At 38.7% G+C, this 13373-nt stretch overlaps 1 long non-coding RNA gene across 1 annotated transcript in view; it reads left to right on the top strand.

The window, feature by feature from the left end:
* The first annotated feature begins 502 nt into the window (after positions 1-502).
* LOC103458029 (uncharacterized) overlaps positions 503-13373 on the top strand; it is an 18245-nt gene continuing 5374 nt past the window's right edge. The window contains exons 1-2 of the long non-coding RNA XR_532517.1: positions 503-619; positions 1355-1484. This is a non-coding gene — a long non-coding RNA (uncharacterized LOC103458029). The remainder of the gene's footprint in view (positions 620-1354; positions 1485-13373) is intronic.

Here is a 13373-nt window from a genome sequence, read left to right as displayed (position 1 = left end):
TTTAACCCAGAAACACCTTTGACACATTTCAGCTTCCAGAATCCTTGGGTACTTTTGACAAAAAGTAAAAAAAAAAAAAACCGAAAACCCTACTTGGTATTCCATGGACATTCAGTACTTCCTGACAATTGAATTAAGTTTTTTGTAAGGCTTTTGAACGATGCAAAATACAACTTATGAGGGCTCCAAATCTTCTAGCTGATATCATGTGACGTTGCTTTAATATTTAAACATAAAGTTATTTTTCTCATACTGCCATCTGTTTTATAAAGTCTATCAATTCCAAAAGCCCCACAACATGACGCTCCCACCCTCTTACATCAAATGATATGTTCTCTCCAGGCTTGCTGCCTCTTCCTTTTTCTCCCAGATGCAACAAAGGTCACTATGGAGATCAATGTTACATTCAAACCACAGAACATTTCTATAAAAACTGAAATATTTGTTTATTTACAAACTGTAATCTGGTCTTTTATGTTGTTTTTGAAGTAAAGACCTTGTCATGTGGAGAAATCTACTTTGTCTGATTGATAACACAAATGAATCTCTATTTACTGCATGACAAGCACAGTGCAGTACTTTGTTCTGACAGTATGACCTTAAGAAAGGCTGCTTCCCGGTAAGCTAACAATGCTCTGACACTGAGGTCTAACACTGTTTAGCATTCTGACCTCTGAGTGAGAGTAATGCACTTAAATAATGCAGCRCCATCACCCCCATCATTCACCAGGGAGCATTCAAATAGAACTTAGTAAAGTAAAACATGTTMGTTTACTGTAGCTACCAGGCTACCAGCTAGCWACCCCACTGAAARAAGTGAAAGTAGCAATAGAAAAAAAGAGTTGTGCTTCTACACTGAACAATGTACTTGTATAGTATTGTGACATGTAAGCTAACACAATTTTAACARTATTATTAAAACAAACAGATGTAATATGTTCTCCTCTGTACAAATGCAGCAGTGGATGATSTTATAACAGCATCTCATTTCAACCAGCGTCTGCTTTTCTAACCAATCAACACGTCTGGAAACATTCAGGTGYCACATCTGATGTGCAAACATGCTAATTTCTGAATAAAGTGTACTTTTATGTGTTCAGGCATAAATACAGGGAAAAACAAGTGTATTTGGAACGCTTACCAAAATATTAAATGTTTTCATCCATAATAAAAAMCCCAGAATGTATCTAAAAGCTTCCTCAGAGTATCCCTGGAGCCAGGAGTGAACTCATGAACCAGTCTTGAACGCAAACACTTATGCATTGCTGTTTTAGAAAGGCTGACGCCGTCTCTTTAATGGARCTGTGTGGTGTTGGGGAGGAAGCCTAATTATGGTGTCCTTTGCCTTGATTAGTCTTCTGTAAAAAGGACATCCAAGTTGGTTCACTCCCTGTCTACACGTCCTGCTAAGCAAGAAGTGAGCGACTGCCAGCACCRGGCTGTCCAAACCCACCTTCCATGATGTCCTTCCTGTTACACACAAGGTGAGGGGGAAGCAGATCCAGCACAGTTAACACTCCATCKATGAGCAATACAACAGAATCAACAAGGTCTGTTACTCTATGGACATGTGCTATAAACACATCTGGCTAAAGTACCCAATCCAGCCTTTCAAAATAGAACAATACATAATAATATTGCTATATTATAATATAGTCTCCTCGCTGTGAGGACACAATACTATAGTAAGTGGTGTCTAGAGTGTCTTTAGTACTCCACTCCTCCAAACTTCTAAAGCAGGTCCTATCGTGTGGTTTCGTCCTGTGGTTCTTGTTGCAGCGCCACCACAGGCGAAGGAGTGAACAGGTTTTTTGATTTGTCTGACAGTCGGTGTGAAAGTGAACTGCAGAAGAAAGTCCAACAAATGTCATTTTGGTCCTCAATCAAACCAAGTCTACCAGACTATCAGGTGTGAAAACACCAGTATACTCATCCACTTCCAACCACAGCAAAGAGGTACACAGTTGTATAACACTCAGCAGAATTGCTATTATTTTATTCTGAGTACTGCTGTTTTCTGGAGCTAGAATGTGTGAGTAAGGACATTGTAGTTAGAAAAGTTCTAAGAACAGAACATTGGTAGTAAAACAGCTGAATTGGCAGATAATGGTAAAGTCTGTCGCCCTTTTGACTTCAATGACAAAAAGCATAAGTTAATGCTTTGAGGGACATTTTATCYTGTGTGAGTGAATGTGGAACAACTTGGAGACTTATCCTCCTCCCAATACAGATGCAACTCATCTATGATAATTGTATTTTATTTGTGAAAATGAAAAACAAATAAACAAAAAAAAACATCAAGGCTTTGCATGAGGTCTAAACCACACAGATCATGTTTAAAATCTGAAAATGCAGAAGTTATGCTTTTCCATACTTAAATGATTATAAAATCCTTTTTTTTTTAAGTGTCCAGAAACTGCAGTGCTGTTAATGAAAGGAACCACCACCAGCATGTGTGGCGTATTGCTCTACTGTTTCTAAACGAGGCTGAGCTCATGCTCAGGAGTTTTCATATTAAMAACGGAGCACTTTTCATATATTCAGCTTATTTTACAAGCCTTTGCTGAAATAACCAATTTGGACTGTCTCAGTGCACATGGTAATAGCTGCTGTCTTTAYAGAGGGAACTGGGCTTTGATTGCACTGTCAACTCTTCTTAATTCATTTTCACAAAACAAGTGGCAATTTAGGTTTTTGCATGCTTGAGATTGGAAGTGCTTTCATCTCCCTCCTTTTGCATTACTCTGTCTTCCACTTGCTTTGCTCTTCTACGTTCATGTCTTAATAACAAACATTTGAAAACTGCAAATCCAAACATTGCCCTTCTGTTCTGCCGAGACTTCAGAAGTGTCTTGATGTCTTAAAATTGAAGCTACAACGCAAAGGCTTGTGTGTGTCCTGCTAAAACYGTTRATGCTGATTATTACTTCAAATTGTTGAAAAGGGCTTTCGTGAAAACTGAAATGAGCCATGCTGTGTCCGTGACGCCAGTTGTCCAGGAAAGGCCGTCTGCAGCGTCTGCAGCATCTTCCGCTGCGACGGAGGAAACCTCAACTGCTTGTCTCACCGGCGGCGTTCATAAAGCCCTCGGCCCCTACGGAGAGGCCTTTAAAAACATGCTGCTTCCAAACAGAAGCACCCGCTGGCTGGAATGCCAGACTCACTATGTTGAAGAGATGGATTTGGGTAATGGTCCAGAAACAGTCTGTCACACACAGAGAGAATGGGGAAGAAGGGGATTAGGACCCTGAACTTCATGGGTGTTATAATAGGAGGAGGAGGAGGAGGAGGAGGAGGAGGAGGAGGAGGAGGAGGAGGAGGAGGAGGAGGAAGAGGAGCTGCTCTTCTCATTCCCCTTTAGTAGCCGTCACATATGGCATCACTTAGCTTTATAGCAGGTACAATATTGTCCCATAAACATTGAGAAGCTTGTCATTATACCCTCATGACCTTCAATGAGATACTATGTTTAATACATAGACTTTGAATTTGACTCGGCCCACCCTTTTTTTGGAGYGTGTGAACGTGTTCCTGACTGCAGCGTGATGCTCTTTGGGATCCTCTGGACTGGAGAAAGTCCTACACAAGTTCAGGACATTTAGGCTGCATTCACACTGAAACTGAAGTGACCCAATTYTGATTTTTTWTTTTTTTTTGCAGTGATGTGACSTGTATCTGTGTTGGTCATGACAGTCTGWGCAACACAGATCCGATCTTTTCCGAATGCGACCCAGGCCGCTTGGATATGCAAAACATATCTGATTCAAATGTGACCTAACGTCCAGGTCRGATCCAACCGACTTGAACGTCTTTGATACTTGRCAAAGGAAGAAAGACAACAACCATGACGGACTATCAAGCTGTAAATGTGACGGCTCCAGTCGGATAACAACTTTAAAATCCTAAAATATGCTCCACCTGTGGGGATTAGGGATTTTGTAAAGSTTGTGTGTTACTTTCAGTCTTGTGTCCTGTTTTTTCCCACTTATTGGTTATTGATAGTACCTGGCTGTGCCTCGTTCCCTGATTATGCCTGCTTGTATTTAGTCTTTCGTCTTGTGCTCTGTGGTTGTTGGTTCCTTGTCAGTTGCCGTTATTCGTGTGAGGCTCTCCTGGAAACCTGGAGTTTTTTCCTGTGCTACTAGTTTATGATTCCGTCTGATCGTGATCCCAGTGGTGAGATTAAATAAGTGTTTTCATCCTCACCGTTAATCTGAGTCGCTCTATTCCTTTTCAACGCCAAACTAAATATGTAGTTAATTAAATATGTAACTTGACCCTAAACATTTACTTGGGAACTGAAGAATTAGATTCCAAACTAAATATTTAGCTTCATTTGGGAACAAAATATATTAAAGTTGCAAATTTAATATTTTGTTTGGAATCATGTCACATATAAATAACTATGGTGAAAATTTGAGCAGCCATTTTTTYCCCACTATCTCAGGCTAAATAAACCAAAAATATTACTGCTAATTTTTACGGTGTAGCCTTACAAACCGCCACTGTGTTTAAATGCCGGTACGTTTCGGGAGAAAACATTTTCATGYTACAGTTGAACAAAGAAACGGGATGGCAGCAAACTGAGCAGCTTTTCATTGACTCTCCATAGCATAATAGTTTTATCTAGAGAAGAAGTCCCACACTGCACTGGGGCAAATGAAACGTTTAGACGGTGGCTTCAAAGACTCCATTTTGCTGTGGTGWAACATTAAAGAAATTGATGTCTTCAATATTTTTCTTTAGTGGAAGAGAAACACTGCAGCTCTTCTGCCATGAATTAACTGGAACTTGTAGCTGCAGTTCCGAACAGTCGATACGATAATGAGGCTTTTCTTTGGTCTTCGTCAGCATTCTTYTAGTAGAATTTATTGGCCTCATTGCTCCTTTCTAAATGTGTTTAGTATGTGTTGATAGGCCCTTTCTGCACGGTTAAAGGTCTGAGTCTGCCAGAGTCCTTGAATAAACATTGTTTTCATGCTTCAGAGTCTCCCTAATGTCCCAAATCAAAATGTATATTCTCTCTGCTTTGAATTTTATTTTTTTTTCATATATGTATATATAATTTATGTTCAAAGACTTTCTAGCGTTGGTGTAAAGTGTCAAGCAAGGGCAGTCATAATAACTGTTGGGGGTTTTAACATTACTGCCCTGCTGGTGGCCAGGCAGTGAATAATGATAAGGCTCTGTGCAGTGCGGACGTTGTGTCTGATCCAACTGCTGTATGGCTGACCTTCAGATCCGGCCTGGACTCATCTGAAGGTCAGCATACATAAGCAGCCAGTCTGGACTAAAGAACCACACTGAGCCGTCCTGATAAGGACATTTTGTCTGCAGTCGTCGTAGAGTCCACACCTCTACGCTGGAAACTTTGGTTTGCGTTCGGGAGAGGAAGTGCTCTGGTTTAGAATTTTGCTTGGATAATAAAATAAACTTTAGAACATTAGCAACATCCTCAGTCACAAATAAAACTACAATTAGTTTTATTTTCTGTTTGTTCATCCAATAATCAATTTCTACACGTGGAGTTATGGTGCCAGTGTCCAGCAATCTCACCAGTCACAGGGCATTCAAAGCTGCAGTATGTAACTTTTATTTAAAAAATATACCATCTGAAGAAATGCTCTGCTCCAGACCAAAAACAACCAATCAGAGCCAGGAGGAGGGTCTTAGTGCCTTCAATCAAACCAAAGTACTCACTGCTAAATGCGCTAAGGGTGGAGAAACAACTTACCGTTGCAGGAAAACCGTTTATCCGCCATCCTCAGTAGCTAGGGCAACTAGCATCAGCATTCACAACAAGCTAGCTGCAACCTAGCAAGAGAGCAAGGACGTTACGGGGAGGGGGAAATGAGCAGCTCCAACAGAGGGTGACTGACATCGCTAAGGCCCGCCTCCTGGCTCTGATTGGTTGTTTCTAGTTAAAACTGGGAGAAGGCAGAGGAGTTCCATTTTTTTTTCAGATTATCTGTCACAACAAGGTGAGTTTCAACTTGTTCTTTATAAAAGTTACATACTGCAGCTTTAAATATTAAAACAGCTTGCTAAACTGTACTTTTATGACGTCATGCTGTCCAACTGGTTTTAAAACTGAAGTGTAGAACTGAACCTGACGGCCCAAACTTTTCTGTCACTACCCTCCCAATCATATTGATACCTTTCGAGGATGTTGGATTTAACAGTCCACAACTCTTCGTACTTTGACCCAACTTTGCAGCAGCCTTCTCCCTCTTCCTCTAACTTTTCCACAGTGTTTCTCTCTCACCTCATCTTCCTGCTCAATCCGCTTGCTGCAAAGTCAAGGGAGCCAGTTACAGTTGAGATAAAACCCCAAACCACCATCTGTCCTTCTCTCATTAAAGTTGAGCATATGTTAATGCAGCCTCTCTTCAGCCTTCACTTGCTGCTGGTAAGTCAAGGACAAAATTGAATTGCTTCAGGAGATTGCATCTTCCCCATATGCTTTGGCAGTTTGGCTACACTACARTATGTTTCCATTTGCTTTTGATTTTCTTCTCCTGTTACAGCAAGACACGTTTGATTATTAGAGAAAAAAAAAACCATCCCTAACCCAGTTCCTTATCCTACTGCTGTACGTTTGTCTATTCTCCGGATCACTTGTGTGCTCCAGGTTGATATCCCACATTTACCAATTGTTTATCCACTATAATACTTGGTAGAACTACTTCAAGTCAGCCAGTGATTATACTTCTTTAGCTCAAGAATGCAAAACATTATTTATGCATCATTATTGAGAAAAACGTTCAGTAGCTCAACATGATGTGAAAATAAAAATACATTAATTCAATTAAATAAGTTTATTAATCTCAAAGGGAAGTCTAATGAAATTCATATTATACATTTTTTAATAAGTTGTGATGGCTGTGGGTAAGGTAAGGATCTCCTGTAGCAGTCTGTATTACAGCATACCTGAAGAAGCTTCTGACTGTAGATACTCTGTTGTAGAACAGTCTCATAATGCTGCAGTATTTTGACGCTGTTACAAATTTTTTGACTGCTTTCTTAGCAGTCAAAAACCATTTATATGTATAAATGTTTTTTATGCACAGTTTGAAGCATCACATTAGAAATGGTTGATGGAAACGGCAACATTCAAAATAACTTTCTCAATTTTGTCCAAAGTGTTTGCTGAATAAGTTCTGACGTTGTGAACGTTGGTATCACACGACTGATCAGCTGATTCTATTGGAATTGTGTTTTATTTCTCTTTGCCTCCGGACAAAATACAGCATTGCCAATACCAGTTGACATGACAGAATAATTACAACTTATCCAATAGCAACATATTCCTAGAAATGTCTGTCCATTTGTCTGAGAAGTGTGGTCTGTGCTACCTAGCAACCTCTACTTCCTATTTATTACAGCCATGTGTAGCGTCAACTTCTGACGGAATGACCCTTTATCCAGCCTGACTGATTCTCTCCAAACCAGTAGATGGAAACACGCCTCATTCACTTTTTTGTTACATGGAAGTTTGCTTAAATTTCGCATGACAGTTTGATAGAAACAAAGCTAATGAATCAGGAAATGTTCACACCGTTAGCTGAAATAAACTCAAGTAAAATGTGTCGTCTTATATTTGATGACTCTGACAAATATCTATAAAAGACTAACTATTCCTTTTCATGTGAAATTCTGCTGCCAATACCAGTTGACATGACAACTGGTATTGGTGAAGCACATTAGGAGATAAAAACTTCACATTACAATGCTAACGCAACTCTTTGTCTTCCTGGTTTTATACCAATTCATATTTTCCAATGCTGTTTGGTCAATAAGTTCTCTAAAAGTACGTGGAGCCTGGGTTGTAAGTATTTTTCTTAAACTTCAAACTGGGTTTACAGAGCTTTCCTGCAGCTAGGATTTACAGCTCAACACACACACACACACACACACACACACACACACACACACACACACGCACACACACACACACACACACACGCACGCGCACCCCCGCACACACACCATTTGAGTGGTGGACACAAGCACAGAGATGATCCAGTCAATGAAATGAGACCATCTGCCTTCCAGTCACATTTTTCACTTTCTCTAAACCTTCAGCCTGGTTTTTAGTTTATTTTTTTAAACATAAATGTCTATAAAACAGTCATTTAAATAAATAAATAAATAAAATATAGTGTTGGTGTGTGAAGCGTATAATTTGTATTCCACCGGAATGTGAATTCTGCTCCTGGAAGGTGATTTTAAAATGGAAAACAGAGCAGGGGGAGGTGACAGAGTGATTGACCCCTTAATAAGCCCATCTGTGCACACGGCTCATGTAATATACTATCTCTGTTGAGGAATTATGCCTTTTGAGCTTATGGAATATTAAAACATTTAATGTACTGTCCCTTTTTGCCAAAAGGTGAATTTAGGCAAAAAGTTACTATTTTAGGAAGGTGATGATATTTTGGTATTGATCCAATACCAAATCAATAAAAGGCCAGTATCACTGATATTGATACTTTATATGATTCAAATTTGATAAATCATCAAACTTCTCACCATCGGATGTTTTCGTCTATTTGTCAATTTAGTTTGTTAAAACCAACAACAGAATTTGGGCAAAGTTTACAAGTGTCTACAAAATACTTAGTGGAAGCGTGCATGTAACAGTATATTTACATTTAATGTTCCATTGAGCTGAATGTCCAAACTTACTCTTTTGCACCTAGTAGATTTTATAAAAATTCCATTAAAGTTGTTAGAAAATACATTTGTTTAAATTTAACTATCTTTCTGTTATGACAACTTGACATTAACCAATAAATCATCACTGTTTAAACTTTACCTTTAATAACATTAAGTTACCTAATTTTTAAAGTGCAATCAGTAATACTTTTAGAACAAATTAATATCAGTAATGATTTCTTGGTTAATGTCAAATTGTCATAACAAAGACATTTTGAATAATGTCAACTTTGTATTAAAAGTGTCATAATTTACCGAATGACGCTTTATGACAACAATCATAAATATTCATGAAAGCTCATTCATGTCCATGACAGGTATTATGTTTATTAAAGTGTCATGTCAGTCTTATTCACCCCCCTTCAAATAAAGTGTTACCGACTCGGTTTTGATATATATTTTTCTTTTTGTAGTTTTCTTTAATGAGCAGTTCTAAAGGGTTGTCGACACCAGAAAAGACCTTGCTATTCTACATCGTGTGTAAATCCTTCGTGTGCTAAAGTGCACACAAGGCTGCAACGATTAATCGTATTAATCGTGATGACTTGATTATTGACATAATCGTTGTCTAATTTAGTCATCAATTAACTGTTAATGAGACTAGACAGGCTCAAAAAAGGCCATTTGCTAAAATAGTAACACACTGAGAGCTTTAACTACGCCAAAAAGGTACAAAAAAAAAATGATTTTGCAACTTAGCTACATCTTGTTCAAATTCTGCATAAAAATAAAAGAAAAATTATATTAAGTACCTCTTGCTGCCTTGTTAAGAATCAACAGGTTTCCACATGTTGATGTTAGAATGAATTAGTTTTAGCTGCAGACGCATCCATTGCTACAACTGAGCAAGCTTTCATTAAATAAATGCTTTTAATTTGGCAATAAAATCTTAATTTTCTATTTTAGAAAATAATTAAATATTTATTTCTATTTTAAATATTGTATAAAATAAACTTACAGAGGTTAAATGAAAAATCAACAGAGTGCGGCATTTAAAAAGAAAAGAATTCAAACAATCAGAATAATCCATTACTAAAATAACCATTATTATGCAACATTACCATTTGGTTACTGAGGTAGTAATCATCACTATTTCACCTTTAACTTTTGCTGGTACATGAATGGGATTGAACCAGCTGAGCATCCCGACACATAAACCAGCTCTGAGTTGTAGCGCTGCCCTCATCCGACATTTACAGCTACTTCTACCCCCACAGAGCATTAACTACTCATTAAATTTCATCTTTACTGAACTGGGGCATACATGATAACAGTTAAAAGCACGTTTCTACTGAACGGGATTCCTGAGGGCTCCATAAAATTAACAACAGTGATGGTAAAAGTCAGCCTTTTGTACCTTTTATAGCTCAGTACATTTGCAGGTAGGAAGAGAAATATGTAGGGAGACTCGCTGCTGCTCGCCGAGCAGTTCTGCTTTTTTACTTGATAAATGCACTTGTCACTAGTAAAATGATGCTGCTAGCGAAGCTATTGATTTTTGCTTCTTGGAGACTTGGTCCCACAAGCCTCTTTGCTCTAAAATCGGGGCAGCGGAACAAAAAGCCAGAGAAACCGAAACAGGACCGTCTCAGAGGAAAACATTGCGCGGTAATAAAACGAGGCAAACAAACGAAAACCAACACTTCCACGTGGCGAAAGGACAACGCAGGCGTGTGAGCATGAGCTCATACTCTGAGACTTTTACATGGCTGGCTGAAAAAGCTGCTCCGGCTTCACTCACGTTGTGACAAAGCCTTTTCCTCGTCCTGCTGTGATAATGCAGGCACCCGTGTAATGATGTGGAGCAGAAAAGGAGACCCCAAGGTGAGGAAGGGGAAAGCCCATGTATCACAGCACAGCCTCCATCTTCACACCTATTCACAGGCCATCAGGCCCCAGTAAAAAATAAATTGCTGCACTTCACAGTTCAGTGGAGGGAAACAGGCCAGTTGTTTGAAGCTGAAGCTCATCTGGTTATCCAAAACGGTCGCGCACACACACATTTAACAACGGATCACACATTCAAAGGAAAACGCACACTAATATATACGTATATTTCAGTTAAAAAATGAATCACACTGTAGCGCTGTGATTAACCACCATGCTTAATTTTGTGAGCTTGAGAAGGAAGAAAATGCACGTTGTCTTAAAAATGTACAAGAAAAATCTTTTATTGTCTCAAACTGAACAACCCGGTTTTCAGGTTTTTATGTTCTGGAYGATTCAGAAGAAGTCATTTTGTTAGAAACATTATCTAGAAACATGAACTATAAACATTGTGATGCTAAAGCTCAGCAGTCTGACTCTCCTCGCTCATCTGGTCTCACRTTAGTGACTTTGCATTGCTGACCGTAAAACCTGTCGTCTGCCTGTAGTTTTATAAATGACAGCAGAGGAAGTGAATAAAATGGTTCATTCTGTGTTTGTCACACTTCCATATATTTAATTAACATTAACAGCCGCCTCATTCGGTTCAGCACTTCTCTCTTCGAGGTGAAGGATGGCGATTTACAGCGCAGGTGATTTTCGGCAGGTTTTATAGCTTCAAACGTTAGTGATGTAGACTTTAACAGAGTCTACACCTCCAGGAAGAAATTGTTTCTCAATAGCTGAGAATCTAGACCGTCGGTAAGATGCAAAGGAGAGAGCAAAAGGCTGGTTTGTTTCATCAGGCTAACATTTGGTGAAGTCACTAAGGTGTTTGTTTAATTTTTTAGTTCAATTTTTCATTATTTGTTTTTGTGCCACTGTTTTAAGTCAACTTGTTGCTTGTGTATTGCACCTTATCTTGCAGAGCTGCACATGTGACCTGAGCTCYACCGCCACCCTATGAGTGTTTTAAGTGGGCTGGTACACACCAGGAAATGTTACCCTTCAGTGCAAAAAGAGTCTTTACCAACGTAGTACCAGGACTTTTCCTGGTGTTACGTGAGTCTTCATTTCCCCATCGATGCGTGTTCATTTCTTCATAGATAACCATCAAAGACAAATGTCACATTGGTTTAAAGGTTTGTGAAATCCTGTTTGTATAAAACTATTATGTAGTTTTTGAAGACAGTTGTTTTCTCTGGAAACCAGAAAGACTCAAATTCTTCCTACTACACTTAAAGGTGTCTATGTTCTTATTTTCATCTTTCTGCCGTTGCTCCACCAGTCTCTTCCCATCACCCAATGAGAWACGCTGGTGTTTTGCCACCAGATTTGTTTATCTTCATTCCTTGTTAGGAATCTGTTTCTGATTCACTGAGATCACAGCTCAAGCTTTATTCACTACCTTTCAGCAGAAAATGCTGGACGTATTGATTTTCTGGTGCGGCCACTTCTGGACCTCCTGATCGCACTTTGACTTTGTTCATTGCAGCTAAAGTTCCATAGACCTTCTGCTTAGTCAATATTTCACAGTGCAAAGTTCCCTTTCTCAAGGTTAGTTTATTTATATGAATTTTTGACCTCTGCAGACAGTTTAGAAAGTTAATCCAGTTTATGTCACATAATTTATTTTTAGCTTTCCTTCTCCAAAAGAAAACTAATTGAAAGAAAAACTCATGTTTTCAGCTATTTCTGTTGAACTCGTATGTTATTTCATTTACCTCTGTTTTATTTGACTTTGGTTTCTTCTTTTAACTGATTTCTTTCCTCCTCTTTGCTCCTGGCAAAGCTCATCTCAGAATCCATATTTTCCCCCGGTAACAATATGTCTGGACCCCTAAAGTGATTAGYATGCTATTTGTGACAACAATTTGAGTTCTGAGCATAAATCYTCAATAGTTCAACATGAATACTCTGACTTGTACTATGGTATGTTACATTTTTTTATTTATTGTTTTAGTCTTTTAACCTTTTATAACRCGTTTGTGACAGGCTACCAGCTCAATAATTGGCAGACAATCAATCACAGTAACATGTCCTGGATGATACCGTCAGTCGTTGGCAAACGCTGCTAATCTGCCTCATTGCTTTTGCCACGTCTTTAAATCTTTGTCATTTGAAAACTGGAATTTTTCTGGTTAGCTTTGATAGTAAAATTTGTTTGAGCATCGAAAAAAACTGAGTGAGAAAATATATTATCACAACAACATGTAATGTGTAATTAGTACTAAGCACATTTCTCTTGGAAAAGTTCACATTTACTTCTTGATGCGTTGTTGTCAGCCTTCAGTACATGAGGTGTGTGATGAATACTAKGAAGTAAACCAATAAAGGCTGGTTACATGAAAGTAGTTTTAAATTCTTGGGGGTACTATGACAAAAAAAATAAAATAAAATTATATATATATCCAGGGTGACCCCGCCTCTCGCATGGAACGTTAGCTGGTGATGGGCACCAGCACCCCTCCCGACCCAACTAAGGGATAAGGGCGTAAAGAAAATAGATGGATGGATGGATATCACTTCTTTGTGTGCTTTGGAGTTTCTGTGCTAATAAATTTTTTGCAAAGCAATAAAAGCTGGTAGCTCTTGAACTGCTACAAAATAAAGCTGTATTTCYCTCAGCCCMCTGGCTGCAATGTTGACACCTTGAGATGCCATGAGACCTAMATCCTGAACATCATGGCATGGAGGGCATCCCAGTTTTCCATGTCTGGCATATAACCATTCATTTTAGCTTTTAAACTGGTTATATTGTTCCTGTGTCCAGACAGAGGGATAATCAG

The sequence above is a fragment of the Poecilia reticulata genome, linkage group LG21, assembly GCF_000633615.1.
Source record: "Poecilia reticulata strain Guanapo linkage group LG21, Guppy_female_1.0+MT, whole genome shotgun sequence".
Taxonomy (NCBI): domain Eukaryota; kingdom Metazoa; phylum Chordata; class Actinopteri; order Cyprinodontiformes; family Poeciliidae; genus Poecilia; species Poecilia reticulata.
Note: the sequence above shows the minus strand (reverse complement) of the source record. Positions and strands in the feature narration are given on the sequence as shown.